We start from the raw sequence: 17,721 nt of genomic DNA, 5'->3' as shown, positions 1-17,721 counted from the left end.
TGCCCCACTGAGCAGGGAGCCCAATGTGGGGCTTGATCCCAGGACCCTGGGATCATGACCTGAGCTGAAGGCAGACGCTGAACTGACTGAGCCATCTAGGTGCCCTTTTTTTTTTTTTTTTTTTTACCTTTTTCAATCAGTCATCATTTAGTCATTCAAATAGTCCATTCATCTTGATTGAATACTCATTTCACCAAACTCAAGTGATGAGGTAAGCCATGTGAAAACAGAAGGAAACGTCAGACACTGCCCTTGCCCTCACCCTCAAGGATCTCATATATGATCTGTGCAAGAATTCCCGAAGTGTGGTGTGAGGTAAAAGAGGGGTGGCCACTCAGCAGAATCACCTAGAGAGCTTTTTCACAGTAGAGTTGCTTTGGAATCATGCTGGCTTTTTTTTTTTTTTTTAAGATTTTATTTATTTATTTGACAGAGAGAGACATAGTGAGAGCAGGAACACAAGCAGAGGGAGTGGGAGAGGGAGAAGCAGGTTTCCCATGGAGCAGGGAGCCCGATGTGGGACTCGATCCCAGGACCCTGGGATCATGACCTGAGCCGAAGGCAGACGCTTAACGACTGAGCCACCCAGGCGCCCGGAATCATGCTGGCTTTTATGAATAGAGTGAACAGGAGCAAAGCCACCCTGCTGTCTGTTCGTTGAAAACACTTCCCCAGGTAATTCTGATACATGCCTCTGTTTAAGGACCCCTGGGTTAATGAGAATAAAGCATGCAGTCATGTGAAAGGTTAGAACATGGGCCATGGGAAAGACTGCCTAGTGCCAAGTGAAGGTGAGTGGAGGATAAGGTGAGAGCATCATGGATTAGAGTGGTCTGAGGGCCTCAGGGTTGAGAATATGAGTTAGGCTTTGAAGGACAGGTAGGTTTTGCACAGAACAAGGTAGGAGGAGGGCATTTCTTCCTCTTTACTAGTCATCATATTTCCTGAATTTGTTGAGCCATTAAAATTAACATTTTGTGAAAAGGCAAATCCTCAAACTTGATCCCAGAACTAAAGGATCAAGTTCTTTGGAGCAGATCCTGGGGAACTGTATTTAAACAATCATAATTCCAATAGTTAAATAGTTTTGTCAAATACTGCACTTTATCTTGACTTCAGGAATCTTGTTGGGATTTTCATATTGTGTTTGTGAAGTAGGAAGTCAAACAGTATGGTACCAATGCTTCACTTGAGAGGGGTAGGGGATAATGATGGGAGGGCTGTTAGGGTTCACTATATGGTATAAGCCTTTCTTCCATACCAATTCATAAATTTTGAATTTTATGAGAATGCCTTTAAACTTTTTTAAGTAAGAGAGTAAAAGATACTGTTTTGCAGTAGAGGTTGAGTGACTAGCCAGATAGAGCTCCCAAGGGAAGGGGTGAGGACAGGGAGAAAGAAGCTTGGATAGCCCAAATTAGTGCAGGGAAACTTGTGTTTGATGCGAAGATTCCAAGAAAGAACTACAAGTGTTGTAAGATACAGATTGGAACTTATAGTCAGAGGGTCAACAGTGGGATAAACACAATTGTTTTCATCTGCCATCCCATGGAGAGGCCTGTGGGTGGCTGGACACAGCTGGACACTCTAGAAGTCATGTTCCAGGAGAGGAACTCTGCTCTCCTGTTTCTCTCCCTTTTTATAAGTATTTTGGGAGTGGGCAGCCTATGAGAGTGAGGGCTTTTGCTGTCATGAGGGGCCCTGCTAGAGGGGACAGGCATCTTGTCGGCAATGTCAGCTGCCCAGAGGAGTGACATAGCTGTGCTAATACCACCAACAGTCTTGGTGGGAAGATGAGACAGCTGAGATGAGCAGGAGAACCCCTGGACTAGCTAGCTCTTTGCCAGGCATTTCAGAAAAAGGCTGCCAGAGTCAGTCAGGGATAAACTTATTCTTCCTAGAGCAGTCATCCAAGGTTGGGAGGGGTAGGTGGGCTGGGAATGGAGGGTGTACTTTTTCTCTAACGTTTGTCCTTAATCTAAATGCTAGGCAGTTCTGTAAAGGAACAATTAAGGAGGAAAACTTTCCAGGAAATCCTTCAGTGAAAGCCCCTTCTCCCACTTACATCATGGGTGTTTCAACAGGTAGGACAATCTCTGAAAGCTTTTCGTGAGAGGAGGCCACACCTTCAAGTAAGCCACTCTTCAAATTCCTTCCCAGGCAGACTCATCACTCTGTAAATAAACGTGTAGTCACTTTTATATAAAAGTATTTACTATATTAGGGTCTTCTCTGAAGATTGGGGCAAAAGAAAATAGACGGAATCTATTTCTGTCAGTTGGGATTGTGTTCATCTGCATGCTACAGAAAGCTGGAGGATTTTGGTGGCTTAAACTAACCAGGAGTCTGTTTTTTTTCCCCATAGCAAGAAGGTCAGAGGTAGGTGATAGCTAAAGTTGTTTCAGAGGCTCAGTAATGTCAAGGCTGGCACCTCTGGGGTCCTCTTGGTTGGTTTTTTCCTTATGGTTCGTGGCAGGTCCAGTCACACATGGGTGTTCAAGGGAGGAGGAGGGTAAGCAAGGAGAGACACATTAGGCACATTTTCTTTTTATCAGAACAATGAAAGTATTGAAGAAGACTCTTCCTCTAATCCAGCAGACCTCTGACCTTCAGCCCAGACTTGGGCACATGATCTGCCCTTACTTTAGTGAAAGCTGAAAAAAAAGGAGTCATTTCTCCTTCCAAGTTGGAGGGGAGTGGAGTAGCAAGGGAGAAGGGGGGTTGGAAATGACTTTGGGTTGCCAAATAATCAGTGTGTGCCTTACTACTCAGGTCATTAAATTAGAGCAGGGATTCTCAACCCTGGCTAGACATTAGAATCAACCAAGGGAACTTTAAAGATCGGGGAGCCTGGACCATACCCCTAGACCAATTTCATTCAGATCTCTGGGGGTGGGACATAGGCATCAGAATTTTTTAAAGCCCCTCTGGTCAGTTTAGTGTTCAGTGAAGGTTGGGAACCACTAATTAGTCCACACTCCAGGATTTTTTTTCTTTTAATAACTTCCCCAGGTAATATTGGTGTAGGTGACTCATAAGTCCTTTTGAAAAACAGTGTTAACCCCTCAGTCATTGGCAGCTTTATTTACTAACTCAGAAGTATCTACGGAATGCCTCGCATGTTTATGGATATAGGAGAAAAGTAGGGATGGATTTAGGCTTTATGCTCTTCAGTTACTTCTAATATCTTCTGATAGTATAGTACTTTATAATGAAAACACTTCTATATACACAATCACATTTAAACTTCAGAGCTAGACTATGAGACAATTTAACTATACAAAGAAACTCAATACTCAAGAAGGTGAAGTGAGTTTCACCAAGTCATTTAGCTTTGAGCTGCTGTGTGCCGGAGGTGTCTGTGGAAAAGAGGTTTTCGGTCTTTCCATTCAGTGGTCTGTCCACAGGAAGATAAAATCCACATACAGACTACAGCTAAGATGATGTGCACACTGAAATACATTTTGCAAATGTAACCAAAGTGAGTGATGCAGGAATGCTGCAAACATTGACCACTGAGTATCTAAAAACAATATTGTTGGTGCTATGTTGTATGCACTTTTCGAGCTTCATAACAAGCCTGTTGCCAGGGGCTGTTGCCTCCACGTGACTTATGAGGAAACCGGAGGCTTAATTACTTGTCTGAGGTCATAGTGTTGCTGGAAAGAGGAGATCAGATTTGAACCCCTGCGTCTGGTTCCAGACCTGTGCTCTTAACTAAGAGCTGCCTTGTATAGGTTTTCCACTGCATAAAGGGGCCCAGCCAAGAGCACTAATGGGAGCTGAAATTCAGCCCAAGTGCAGTTTGCCAAGCCTCCACTCTGGCACAAGGCTGTATACTCCCAGAGGGACAGTGTTTTCTGTAATTCCTTTGCAGATAACCTGTAGAATATATGTGTTCTAGTCTTAACCACTACCCATTGCCTTTTTTTAAACATGACTTCATTTCATTCATTCCTCTAGTCACTTCCCCACTTACATGTTCATAAATATTTATAGAAGACCTTCAGTGCTAGGGAATCTCTAGGAGATGTTGACCAATATAGGCCCTAGGCTGTTCTTGCCAACATATGTACATATTACTCATTAAAATTCATTAGCCATACGCCAAGGGTATGATTGTAGGAATTTTTTTTCTTCTTCCTATTTTTCATCAAAGCAATTTATTTACACAGTAAGAAGCTAGATCGTTCAGAAAAATTATGATGAAAGGCAATAATCTCCCACTCTGCCCCGGCCCACCCCTACCAGAAGTTTTCTGGTTTTACACTTGCTAATTCACAAAAGATCCTGTGCCTTGAAGATGCTCTCAGGCTATCTACCCAAGTCCTATTTGGCCAAGGGAGACCATTGGGGTTGAATCAGAATGTGTGGATCTGGCTTTAACATACTGAGAGGTACTGTAACTTTCTATCTCCCCATTTCTTTACCCTATCTTTTTCTCTCTTTCTTTAACTCTGCTATGCTCTTTGTATCTAGAGTGGTGTTGTACACACAGTAGGCATTTAATAAATATTTGTGAATGAGTAAAGAAAGGATAGCCATTATAGCTAATATTTTTGTAGCACCTGACAACTTTCTTTTTTTTTTTTTTTTTTTAAGATTTTATTTATTTATTTGTCAGAGAGAGCACAAGCAGGCAGGGGGGTGGCAGGCAGAGGGAGAAGCAGTCTCCTTGCTGAGCAAGGAGCCCGGTGGGGGACTCGATCCCAGGAGCCTGGGATCATGACCTGAGCCGAAGGCAGACGCTTAACGACTGAGCCATCCAGGCATCCCAGCACCTGACAACTTTCAAAGTACTTTTCACATAGCTTATTTCATTCAATCTTAATGACAAGTTTTGGATTTAATATTATTAATATTGAATCCATCTTCTGTATATGGAAATTGTGCTTCAGTGATGGAAAATAACTTACCCAGACAGCAAAACTGTGGGCAAGTACCTGAACTGACCCTCCGCTGAAAACAGCTAAATATGCTAAATACAAATCTAAGAAATTTCTATGTAATTTGTCCATGAGCTTGCAAGAAACTAGGGAATATTCAGGCATAGAACTGAATAAAGGTGAGAGTCCAGTTACAGTCTTCAGTAACTGGGATGAGGGACTGTCTTCATTGTGTGAATGGAGGTCTCAGTCCTTGGATTCCCCACGAGATTTACGTGGGGATCCACCCTCAAATAAAGATAGCCAGAAGGAAAGTAGCAAGCACAAAGCAGTTTATTCAAGTGAAAGTACACTCTCAAGGTGGGAGATCCAGCAGGTTCTGTGAAGTGGAACCTATCTTAGGTTGTTTTGGAATTGGATCTTATTGGGTTTCTCTGGGCTGGGAGGAGCTGTGACTGCAGTGGGGTGGTCTTTAATGAAGGCTGCTTCCAGTCATTTGGGGAACACCTCCCACAGGTTGGGAGGGGAAGTTTTTGACCCTACAATGTTTGTACCAGAATCCAAGGCAGCCTTTCTCAGTGTGGGGGAAGGGACTGTACTTGCAGTGCAAATATAATGAGTTTAGAAGTTACTCTGGGGCAGAGGTGGAAGGGGAGAGTGCATGTTCTGCACCTGTAGTTCTTTGGTCTGTCAGGCCCAAGGTCTTTTTTTTTTTTAAGATTTTATTTATTTGCGAGAGAGAGAATGAGAGACAGAGAGCATGAGAGGGAAGAGGGTCAGAGGGAGAAGCAGACTCCCTGCCGAGCAGGGAGCACGATGCGGGACTTGATCCCGGAACTCCAGGATCATGACCTGAGCCGAAGGCAGTCACTTAACCAACTAAGCCACCCAGGCGCCCCTAGGCCCAAGGTCTTGGAAGCCACAAGGTCATTGCCTCCACCTCATGTCTTCAAGGACTTTGGACTCTGCCTCGGGGCATTCCTTTTACTGCTCAGGTCTAGCTTCTACCTAACAGTACCATGAGGGCATTTTTCTGGGTAAAACCAATCATTATTTTTCAAGTTCTCATGGGGCTTGGGGTTTGGAAGACAAAGCTCAGGGCCCACCCAAGGTAGAGAATCCAGTTAGAAGACACTTCAGAAACATGGAGCTCCATGGAGCTGTACCAGCTGTGCCAGGGGAATTAAAAATAAAACAATTTGTCCACTCAGGGACTACAGGGAAAACTGGCTCAAACTTTGGCAGTGAACTAGTGGGGGAAAACTTTTCCTTGAAAATTGGTAATCATAAGCCATCTGTCATGAAGCTTTATAGACCAAATTCATATCACCTGGGTGACCTAAAATATCTCAGGCTGGTAAATTTTTTTTGAAGTTTTTTAGTATTGGTAATATCTCCATTCATAGAAGCAAATGCTAATCTCTTTTTGAGGAATCCACCTTTATCCTAGGGCTCAAAGATTTTCCACAGCTAAAATTCTACAGGTAATTAGCTCTTTATAGTAAAAAATCATTAAACATACAAAGAAATAAGACATTATTAACAGGAGCCAGAAGAAACAACAGATAATAAAATAAGACCTTAAAAAAAACCTTCAGGTTTTGGCAATATGAGTCACAGAATACAGAATAATATGTTTTACAAGATGGAGTAAAATATGGGTAAAGAGCAAGCAGATTGATACAAAGAATTTCTAGAAATAAAAAATATAATATTCTAGTGATGTTTTTGCATTTAATGTTAGAACATCAATATATTTATATATAACACATTTTTTATATCATTTCTATTCCAAAGTCTTAAGCTGTGTGCAACATTCTATTGATAGGATAGTTGCTTAACACAGTTCTGTTTCTCTTTCCCTAATGTTTCCATTTGGATATCAACTTATACATGATCATGATGTTCTCAGTTTTAAGAAACAACCACAACAAAAACCAATGCATATTTCTGTTTAATGACTTGATAGTTTTCTCTGGGAGGTAATTCAGTGTGTGAATGTTTATTTACTACAAGCTATGGTAAAAATACCACTTTTGTAGAGTTGTTCTGAGTAGGGTGCAGTGATTAAGACCTTGCCTACTGGAGTCAGACTGACAGGGCTCATATCCTGTCTCTACCACTTACTAGCTGTGTGACCTTGAACAAGTTTTTCATTCTCTCTTGTGCCTCAATTTCCTCATTATCAAAAAGGGGAATCTGATAGTACATGTCTCTTAATGTTGAAGGGGTGAATGAGACAATGTATATTAAGTGCTTTGCATATGGTTGGCGCACAATGGATGTTAACTATTATGATTATACAGTGTATTAACATCTGGTATGTAGCAAGCAGCCCATAAATGACATTCTTTTAAATATTATTTTTAGTCAGAAATTATTTGAATTTATTTTGTTAAGGATGGCATCTGTTTGGTTTTTTATTAACATATAATGTATTACTTGTTTCAAGGGTATAGGTCTGTGATTCATCGGTCTTACACAATTCACAGCGCTCACCATAGCACATACCTTCCTCAATGTCCGTCACCCAGCCATCCCATCCCTCCCACCTCCCTCCACTCCAGCAACCCTCAGTTTGTTTCCTGAGATTGAGTCTCTTATTGTTTGTCTCCCTCTCTGGTTTCATCTTGTTTCATTTTTCCCTCTCTTCCCCTATGATCCTATCAGTGAGATCATATGATACTTGTCTTTCTCTGATTGACTTATTTCGCTTAGCATAATACCCTCTAGTTCAAGGATGGCATCTGTTAATTTTAAGCTGGAAAGTGCCTTATATTTCAACTAGTCCAATTCTCTAACTTAACAGGCAAAAAACTTTGGAGAGGTGGAGTTTGAGTCAGAGGTAGTGTTTTGTCTTCTAAATCTGTAGAAATGGCAGAAAAGGAGAGAGAAAACAATATATAAAGATTTTAAACATTAGTGGGCGAATCAAACCTTTATTCTTCTGCAATAAAAAGACACATTTGTGTTTCAACAGGCTTTTCTCTCATGGAGCAGGATGCCAGTGGGGCTGCCTGGAATTGCCGGGAACAGGCAGGGGTTTGAGGAGATGCTGAATCTGGGAGCTGCTCCCTTCTCCTGGGAGTATGGCTAGAAGCAGGCTGGGTGGTGAGCCCAGCCAGTGAAGTGCAGGCAAAGCCAAACATGGAGAAAAGGTTAAACAGAGAAAGGAGAAGTTTATGAGAGACTGAGGAAAGGGAGGTAGAGGAGGAAGAAGGAGGCAGAGGAGGGGGTGGGAGGAGAAGGTGAAAGAAAAAAAAGGGGGGGATGTTTAGACATTATATATTAGAAGAAGAGAATCTCTGTGGCCAATTTATTAATATTACTTTTAAAATCACCCCATTTTCATAATCTTCTAGAGGCTGTGCACATAGTTGTTTTTGAGTTTGAATGGATTATAAAATATGCCTCCAAAGCAATATGAATACTCTCCTGTCATGAAACCAATTAAGTTTCTGTCAAAAAAATGTAATAACTTCTCATTATAAAAGAGATATGCTCTGTGTAAGGGATATGGTGCCTTTGGAAAGCAGTTTCCACACTGCTGTTTTTTGTTTGTTTGTTTTGTTTTTTAAGCATCATTGAGACAGTTTACAAGGCTGAAAGATCTGAGTATATTGCTAAGGTAGTTGGGAGCTTGATGTAACTAATTAAGTCTTCTACAGAAATTAGTTTTAACAAGTTCTGCCAGATGCTCTTATTGGAAATAGCTGCTTGGGGATTAGGAAAGTTGGGACAAAAATGAATAAGTGGAAACTTAGCTACTTGGAGTTGTAGAGAAAGAGAAAAGAACGCTTGTGTACTCTCTGCTGTCACATGAAGAGAAAGGAAGAAGAGGCTTTGAGCACTGAATTCATTTCAACAGCTTGGATGAGGTACCTAGAATACCTGTTAGTGAGACAGAGAGAGAATATATGGATGTTAGCAAAACCCAGAGGGCTGTTTGAATGTGAGGGAACTCGGAAGTTTTGGACAAATTGCTGAGAGGGGACTTTAATGCTCAAGCTCAGCAACTTAGATAAGGTGATTTAAGAAAAACTAAGAATTAGTGTAAAAGGTACAAAGTTATACCTTAGATGCTGATTTCTTTACAATTTGCTCTAAAATATAATCTTCGAGATTATCAATTTAACATGGAAATTGGTATCATATATGGAAAAGAATTCTGTTTCTACAGCAGTTTTATTCTGAAGGAATTTATGCTAGAGGACAAGGAAAATATATTATTAGGTGACTGTAAGTGTAGCTCTTTTTAATGTATGAGTGGTGGGAAAATAAGGTGGTAAAGAGACCTAATGAGTCTATAAAGATAAAGGTAATAGTAGAGATCTACTTCTGAATAACAGGCAAAACCAAAGGTTTTTGTTTGGCTTAGGTGACTGTAGCAGGACTGCCACTTGGTGGCAGCATACTTAAAATGTGCCTACCAGTTTTTGAGTTGGGGTGATGAATAAAGTTCTTTTAAAAGTTGAAACTGTGAAATAAAGGTTATGAAGTGACAAAAAAGTTATAGCAGTAGTGCTTGAATGGCTTAAACATGGCCAAGTAAATATAAAATATCTCTTGTGTTACTAAGAATGAACACAGGGCTAGAAGATATAAATATATATATATTTGGTCATATTCTGTTCAGTTCTTGAAATTGTGTCTATTTATTTGGGGTTTCTGCCTTGAATTTTTTATTTTGTATATCTGTAGCCCTTATATTTGAGTTATTTTTGAAGTTGTCACTTTCCTTCCTTTTGGGGGGGGATAGGGAGAAAAAAACCCGTGAGTTGTGATTTATTGATCTTTTGTAGACCAAGGAAATTATTCTCTTTTGGCTCTTTAATCACTGGATCACAAAATTTAAGTGAGGAAAAACTATGGATATTTACTTTTCTTTACTCTAGAGAGGAAAAAATATTTCAATGTCAGAGAGATGTTTTTTTGTTTGGTAGCTTGTTTTTATTTGTTCTTAACATGAAAATCCATGAGCTGAACTAAGTGAACTACTGGCTTGTTTTATGCTTAGCTCAAAGAGTATTCTGTTTCAGATTTGTCTAGTTCAGTAATGTGGGGAAAATACATAAGGTCAATACTAACTGGACCAAGGTATGGCACTGAGTCTAAATTTGGGGGAAAAAACAATTCAGTTGGTGACTTCACTAAAAATGTTAATATTTGTGTTTGCTGCATTTTACCCTAGTTTTGTGTTCCTAGTTTGGTAGATTTAAGTTCCTCATAGGAAATTACAAATATGTAGGAAATATAAATATAGAGATATAAAACATTTAATTTATGATATCCTGAAATGATTCTATTTTTGCTGTATTTATTGAAACATACTTAGTGCCGCTGAGCCTTTTTCTGTACCATACCACACGATGATTGGCTCATCTAGTCCCTTCTCTCTAACAGATGAGAACCTGAGGCACAGAATGTCAGTGCCTGGCTAATTGGCAGCTGCCTTCTTCAGGTGGCAACAGGATCTGGTTGACAAAGTCTGTCCACAAATCGAGCACGGAATTATTATCTAGAGCTAATAATTGGGTAACTGTTTGTTTTAAGAAAGTGGTTGGTCTAGAGTGGCTCTAAATAATTATTGCACAATAAAATGAGAACCTGAAGTCTCTCTCTGGTCATCTTCTGAGGTCAGGCCATTGTGCCTCAGTGACAAATGTCCTCTAAAATGGAAGGGAAAAATTATCATTTAAAGCCAGTGCTGACTTGAGCTTCTTCCCGTGGAGGAAGGTGGTCTAATTCACATCAGCGGAACCAGGAATATTGACACTGTGTCCTTCCTGTAGTCAATCCTAATGGGGGGCTAGAATGTGTGAGGCCTGGAGCAAATGTTGCAGGATGTGTCCAAGGCTTTGGGTATGGCCAAAGTCCAGCCTGTGGGTGGGGACTGTAGAGAGTAGACTTATTCTGCAAAATGGAAGAATTCTTTTTGTTTTTTTCTTTGTTTTTGAGCAGCTAGAGGTCAGGGAGACAGGGAGTAGAGAGGAGAGTCATATAATGTGACGTGAGATTTACTGACAGACCAAAAACTGCAAGAGAAATAAGGGTTGGACACTAAAATATACATTATTTGCAGTGCTGTAAACATCCTTCACTGTATATCTTCAGCGAAGTCCCCAACACATACACGTTCTTTGTGAGAGTGGTTTTTGGTTTTTGTTTTAGTTTTGTAGCAGTCAAGAACAGTGCTGAGTTCTCTACCAGGGTTAATGCAAAACATGGAGAAAGGGGACAGCTGTGGATGTGGGCTGGTGTGAGATGGAAGATGGTCAGCTCATAGAAGCTGGCACTCAGCTCAGAAGTGCCTACTTAAACCCCAGAGAATGTACAGCCATCGTGGGGAGGACACGATGCTTTAAGCTTAGGTAGATAATAAATAGGTAGATAGGTTATTGCTACCAGTATGTGACTGCCATGTTAGGTACCATGCAATGAAAGGAAAAGAATTAACACTTGGGCCCTTCCCTGAAGAGACCATGAGCTCAATTGGGAAAGTCAGTTGATCTTGTATGTCATGGTAACAATATCATTTATGTTTTGATACGGTAGAAGAGAAAGTGCTAAAGCAGAGGCAGCTTGAAAAAAATGAAGAAGGTGATATCTTTGTGGCTTTCTTCTAAGTAGAATTAAAGTCAGTGAAATTATGGAAAATTTTGTTCAGGGTCATGAATGAAGCTTTACATCTCTGTAGGACTTGCCTCTTCTCCCCCACTTCCTTAAACTCTAGCAAAGAATACTGAGAATTAGCAGTAGCTTCAGACTGAGGAAACAGTGACATGGAGTAACTACCATCAGATACCAACCCAATAATGACACAGAAAAACTAACATTTGTTTGGAGCTTGGTTTTCTAAGCATGTTACAGTTATTAATGCATTTAATTTTCACAAAAATATCTACAAATCTCAAGAGATACAACAAACTATTAAAGTTCATACAGCCAGTTGACATCTAAAATTTAATGGTTAGCCCTCTGGTTGGTCAGTCTATGTTGGTATTTTCTGGGTATAGAGAATGAAGAAATAATTAAAGTCTAAAACTTGGACTATCTAAAAGGAATTATGAATGCTCCGTGTCTGCAATGAAACTAGATAAGTTTTGAAATCAAATTCATGGAGTACAATAAGAGGCTCTGAAAGTTTGTGAAGTAAATGTAAGGCAAATTCTTTTTTTTTTTTTTTTTTGGTTGTTTTATTTTTGAACCTCCAGACTGGTCTTTGGTGTCTCCAAGATGTTTTGTTCCCTCAAAGACAGACCTAGTTGGGGGACAGCCTCTTCTTTTGGAATCCTGCCCAAGTTATCAGGCAGGCTTGGGTAGATCTTCTCCTTCAGGCTAAGGAGAGGCCTGGTTAGTGTGGTAACCAGTACCCCCTGCTTCACTAATAATAGTCTAATGGCTTAGTCACCCCTGAGAACACACACTCCACCCTGCCTAAAAATATAAGAGAGGGGAAGGAAAAGCATATAGTTAGAGATAAAGTGAAAACCCCGTTTCAACAAATGCCCTTGCAGCTTCTCACATTCCATGGTACAGCCCTCACTGACCCATATATATGACAAATATATGCTGAATGGTCACTCCATTCCAGGCACTGTTTTCTAGCTGTTGGGGATGGGAATGGTATGTAAGAAAGGTTTGTGCCTTCAGAGAGCTACAGTTTAGGTGACCACAGACCGTAGACCTGGAAGCAAATGCCCAGGGCAAGTGCAGATAGGGAGAGGTAAATAGAGGAAAAGAAGACAGGGCTATGGGAGCGAATGAGTGTGAATGGGGCTGATTTGGATTGGGTGGTCAGGGGGTCTGCAGAGATGAGATGATCTTAGAGAAAATTTGAATAAAAAGGAGACAGGGATGCAAACATCTGGGGATGCAGTGATCCAGGGAGGGGCAACAGAAAATGCTCTAAGGTAGGAGTAAGTTTGGTGTGTTCAAGGAACCCAAAGAAAGGCTATGAATCGGGGCGCCTGGGTGGCTCAGTCGTTAAGCGTCTGCCTTCGGCTCAGGTCGTGATCCCGGGGTCCTGGGATCAAGCCCCGCATCGGGCTCCCTGCTCAGTGGGAAGCCTGCTTCTCCCTCTCCCACTCCCCCTGCTTGTGTTCCCTCTCTCGCTGTGTCTCTCTCTGTCAAACAAATAAATAAAATCTTTAAAAAAAAAAAGAAAAGAAAGGCTGTGAATCAGAGAAAGTGGGATAAAATGAGACGGGAGAGGCAAAGGATGGGCCACAGAAAGAGTGTGATGTTCTAAATCTGCAGTAGGAAGCCATTGGAGGGCTCCAAGCAGGGAATATTATGCTGGAACCACTCTTTCCTAAGATCATTTTAGATGTAAATGCATGAAGAGATTGTGGTGTGTTCATGCAATGGAATATACAGCAGTAGAGAAAACAAATGAACTAAAGATCCATACTAGTAACAATATGGATGAATCTCAAAAACATAATGTTTGAAGTAAGTCACAGAAGAACATACGCAGCAGCATTCCATTTACTTAAAGTTTGAAAGTAGACAAAACTGAACCATAAATTTTGGGAGAGCACTTTGGGTTCACTAAAACATGAAAATAGCATCTTTCTTCACTATATCCATGCATGTAATGCATAGGAAAAGGACTGGATTGATGAAACCCCAAAACTTACGACAATGGGTACCTCAGATGAGCAAAACAGAATGGGTGGGAGGAGAGGGGATGGTCAAAAGGTATTATTTAAACCTTACCTGTAATTTTTGAACTTTACACTGATAGTGCAGGTACTAGTTTCTGTGGCTGCTCTAGCAAAGTACCTCAAACTTGGTGCCTTAAAACCACACACATTTATTTTCTCACAGTTCTGGAGGCCAGAAGCCTAAATTCACGGGGCCAAACCCAGGGTGTTGGCAGGCCTGTCTCTCTCAGGAGAATCTGTTCCTTGCTTTTTCCAGCTTCTTGTGGCTGCCTGCATTCCCTAGCTTGTGTCTGCATCACTCTAATCTTTGCCTACCTCCGTGGTCACATTCCGTTCTCCTCTTCTGTGTGTGCCTCATGACTCTGCTTTTTCTCTTATAAGAAGAGGTGGGTGTTTGGCCCACAGATAATCTAGGATCATCTCTTCACCTGAAGATCTGTAACTTCATCACATCAGCAAGAACCATTTTTCCCAGTTAGGTCACATTTACAGGCACAGGGTTAAGACATGGATGTCTTCTGGGGGGCTATTTTCAGCCTCCCACAGGGCATTTATGTACTTGTTTACATAATTTAAAAGAAAAAGAAGTTTTTGAAAAATGGATGGAAAACAATGCCCCTAGCTGCTGAAGATCACGTAGGAGGTGATTGGGCTTACCCAGGTGAGGGGTGACAGTCTGGATTGGGACGGGGCAGTAGAGATGTGAAGAGTGGAAGGAATTTAGATACAGTGTGGAGCTCAGGTTTTTGGAATGGCCAGTGGGTCAGATGCAGAGGAAGAGGAACAAAGGAAGAAACAAGAATGACGTATGTTCATGGTTCGAGAAGCTGAGAGGTGCCATTTACCAAAGTGAGGAACAGGTGGGGAGGAACAGGTTTAGAGAGACAATTGGGAACTTCAGGTATAGCATACTTGTAATATGCCAAGTATACTTTCCGCCTTTTAAAAAATGATCAGAATTACTGAGCTGGGAGAATTTAGCATTTTAATAAATGGAGTGTTTTCTCATTGTGAGTTATCAAGGCCTGGGAAGGAGGTTTAGTAAGATACAAGGAAGGCAAATGTTGAGTCGATAGTGCACAGAGCGCAGGGCTCCTTCAGCACACTGAGTGACACAAGGAAGTATAGACAGTGGCTGCTCAAATGACAGCAAATGAAAATGGGCCGGTCTTAGGCTCTGAGGCCTGTAGGGATAGCTCCCCTGGAGCTGACCTCTGATATTTGCTCTGCACAGTGACTGGAGCTCTTATTTTGTGCTTCCCACCTGTGTATAGAACACTAGGACAAAGGAATATTCTATTTGCGTCTTCTCACCTTACCCCCTAATAGCAACAACACTGCTTATAGAAAACAAATTGTTCTATTTTGCAAATTCTGTACTTTTCTCTGGCCTAGTCAGACAGATGAAGTCCCAGGTCTGGAGGCTAGCGCAGCCGCTTACCATGTGACCCTGGGCTTGTTACCAGGTCTCTCCAGGCCTGCACTTCCTCGTGGAGTTGTTGTGAAGGTCAGAGTATGTTCTCAGTAAATATTTGATATTATTGCTATTACCAACTTGGCTTCATAGCCTTCGGATATCTCCCTGCAGTTTACTTTTATTTGGAAATGCTAAAATATAACATTTTCTTCATAATAAAAACAAGCCAAAGCCAATTCAGATACCTTTTCTCCTCCACCCTGTGCAAAGGCTACCTTTAAAGAATGTTTACAAATTAACAATTGTGGTATTCCTTCCAATGGCTTTGAACATTTTCTGTTCTGATAAGTATTCTTTTTTTACTTGTCCAGATATACTCAACTGCAGTTATCTGGAAAATGAGTGCAAAATAACCTACCTGCTTTAATGCAAGTTCTCCAGATACCTGAGGCGAAAATGGGGATAATTACTAAGGGGAATTGTCAAGGAACAGTGACACCTAACCCTTCTCTAGGATTCCCTAGTGCAGACTTTGCAAACAATCAACGGAGAGCTTGTGAAATTTCATGTGGCCTGAGTTTTCTTTGTTTCTAATGCTAAATAATGTCCTGATAATCTCTTTAGCCCCCAGCCTCTCCCCACCAATGATTTTTTTAAAGAAAGCAAATTTAGCAAACAGATTCCATGCAACCTCAGCCATCGCTATCATATGAATTACCAAGTCTAGTCTAAGTTTGAAAGTAAAGAAAACCCAAACTGAGTTTGGAAACATCTTAGTTGTAAGTGTTAAATAGCTGAAATATATGACAGAGAGTTGTTTAAAGATAAAAGACACTGTCACAGAAGGAAGAGCCATAACATCATGAACTGTTATTTCTGGGATTTTCCCCCCTTTGCTCTTCAAGTGAAATGAGATTTTTTTTCCCCCCACAAATATGGTGATCTTAACAACTTGGTGCCTTTTCTCTCAGATGCTAAAACTTCTGAGTTCCAAGGTTGTTTCCCTTCTCAGTTAAGAACACTGTTCTTCCCCTGGTCATGAGTCGAGGGCCACTATGAAGATAGAAGGCTCCTCTAACAGGGGATTTTTTCCTTAAAAGGAGCTCTAGATTTGGCCTTGGAGGGACCTAGGCTGGCCCCTTTTTCTCTCACACTTATTTCCCATGACAGCTGATGGAGTCCAAGAACTCAACATCCTTCAGGTCATAATTTAACTGTGTCTAAAGAAATAGAAGCCATAGACTTAGCTCATGGGGTCTCTAAATGCAGTGCTGGGACCAGCAACATCAGTACCACTTAGGAACTCCTGGGAAAGGCAAATTCTTGGGGCGCCCTGGCTGGCTCAGTCAGTGGAGCATGAGATTCTTGATCTTGGGGTTATAAGTTCAAGCCTGATGTTGGGTGTGGAGATTACTTAAAAATAAAATATTTAAAAAAGAAAGAAAGAAAGAAAAGCAAATTCCTGCCCCCCCCCCCCCCCCCCAGATCTCCTGAAGCACAGACTCTAGGGCTGGAGCCACTGTGCTTTCACAAGCACTGCAGGTGATTTTGATACATGCTGAGGTTTGAGAGACACAGGTCTAGTGTAGTTCTTGCAAAAATTCAGATAAATTTAATCAAGTTACTTATTTTCACAATTCCTACCAGTTCTGTTTTTAGAGATATTCAAATTGGACAAGCAGAGTCAAATGCCAGGCAAAGTGTTTGACTCTGGCAGGTTCCCTAAGGCTGGCAGAAATGCCCCTCTTGGGGTCCGACCTCTCTATAAGACAAACATCTGGAAACTTTCTCTGTCTTTAGCCCGGGTGAGTGGGTGGTAGAGGGGAAAGTAACTATCCCTTTTCTGTTTGAAAATATTTAGCTTGAGTGATGTGAAGATTTCAGTAGATCTGTGACAAGATCAAAGACCATTAATTATTTAACAGTGGTTCTACTTTTGTGGAATTATTTAAAGTTTCATAATAGCAGTTCAGGTTCCCAGCCTTCATTTTCAAGTCTGGAATTCTGTTGGGAGCTATCTAATCACTGAAGAGTATAATATTACAGGCTGGGTATAAAAATATCTTTTTAATGACTAGCTAATTAGTGAAATGTCTTGACCTGAGTGGAGACCAAATAGAAGACCATGTTCTTATGAAAGGGGGAAAAGACTAAATTGTCACCATGTTATTATTCTTATTGAATTAGCCACTCCTTAAAATGTTAGTTGATTAGATATAATTTGTAATATAATGCATCAATATAAGCAACAAAGGGCCGCATAGCATACAGAGGTATCTTGGAACTTCTGCAGTTTTGTTTTGGTTTTAATTTTAGCATGCATAGTCTGAAAGTCAACCTCAGGTGATTCATTACAGTAATGCCATATGGATGCTTCTGAAGACTCTTCTGACCAGACCAGGACAGTAAGACCAGGGCTCATAGGTGCTCTCCCCTCTTCCCCACTGGAAAAGGAAAAACAAAACAAAACAAAACAAAACAAAACTTTCTAAAACACTAGGCAGATGGTCCCCTTTACAATTTTCCCCTGTAAATCAAATAATTACCTGCTACACATATTTTCCAGTTTGTTATAACTTCTCTAGCATTCAACCTAAGGAGTCATAAATTGAGCTGTGTGGATTTATGTTTCAAAATAGCATGTGTTCTGTTTATAGCAAATGCAGAACAGGTTTTGCCAAGTTTATAACTTCACAAGTTTAAAATTTTGAACCCAAAACTTGAAATTCTTGTGGTGTCAAGACTACTT

The 17,721-nt window shown here is 40.8% G+C and overlaps 1 long non-coding RNA gene across 1 annotated transcript in view; it reads right to left on the bottom strand.

Annotated features, from left to right (window-relative positions):
• Positions 1-2,112: 2,112 nt before the first annotated feature.
• Positions 2,113-17,721, bottom strand: part of LOC118008045 — a 197,867-nt gene continuing 182,258 nt past the window's right edge. The window contains exon 3 of the long non-coding RNA XR_004678547.1: positions 2,113-2,174. This is a non-coding gene — a long non-coding RNA (uncharacterized LOC118008045). The remainder of the gene's footprint in view (positions 2,175-17,721) is intronic.

The sequence above is a fragment of the Mirounga leonina genome, unplaced genomic scaffold, assembly GCF_011800145.1.
Source record: "Mirounga leonina isolate KUSES-001 unplaced genomic scaffold, KU_Mleo_1.0 Mir_125, whole genome shotgun sequence".
Classification (NCBI taxonomy): Eukaryota; Metazoa; Chordata; class Mammalia; order Carnivora; family Phocidae; genus Mirounga; species Mirounga leonina.
Note: the sequence above shows the minus strand (reverse complement) of the source record. Positions and strands in the feature narration are given on the sequence as shown.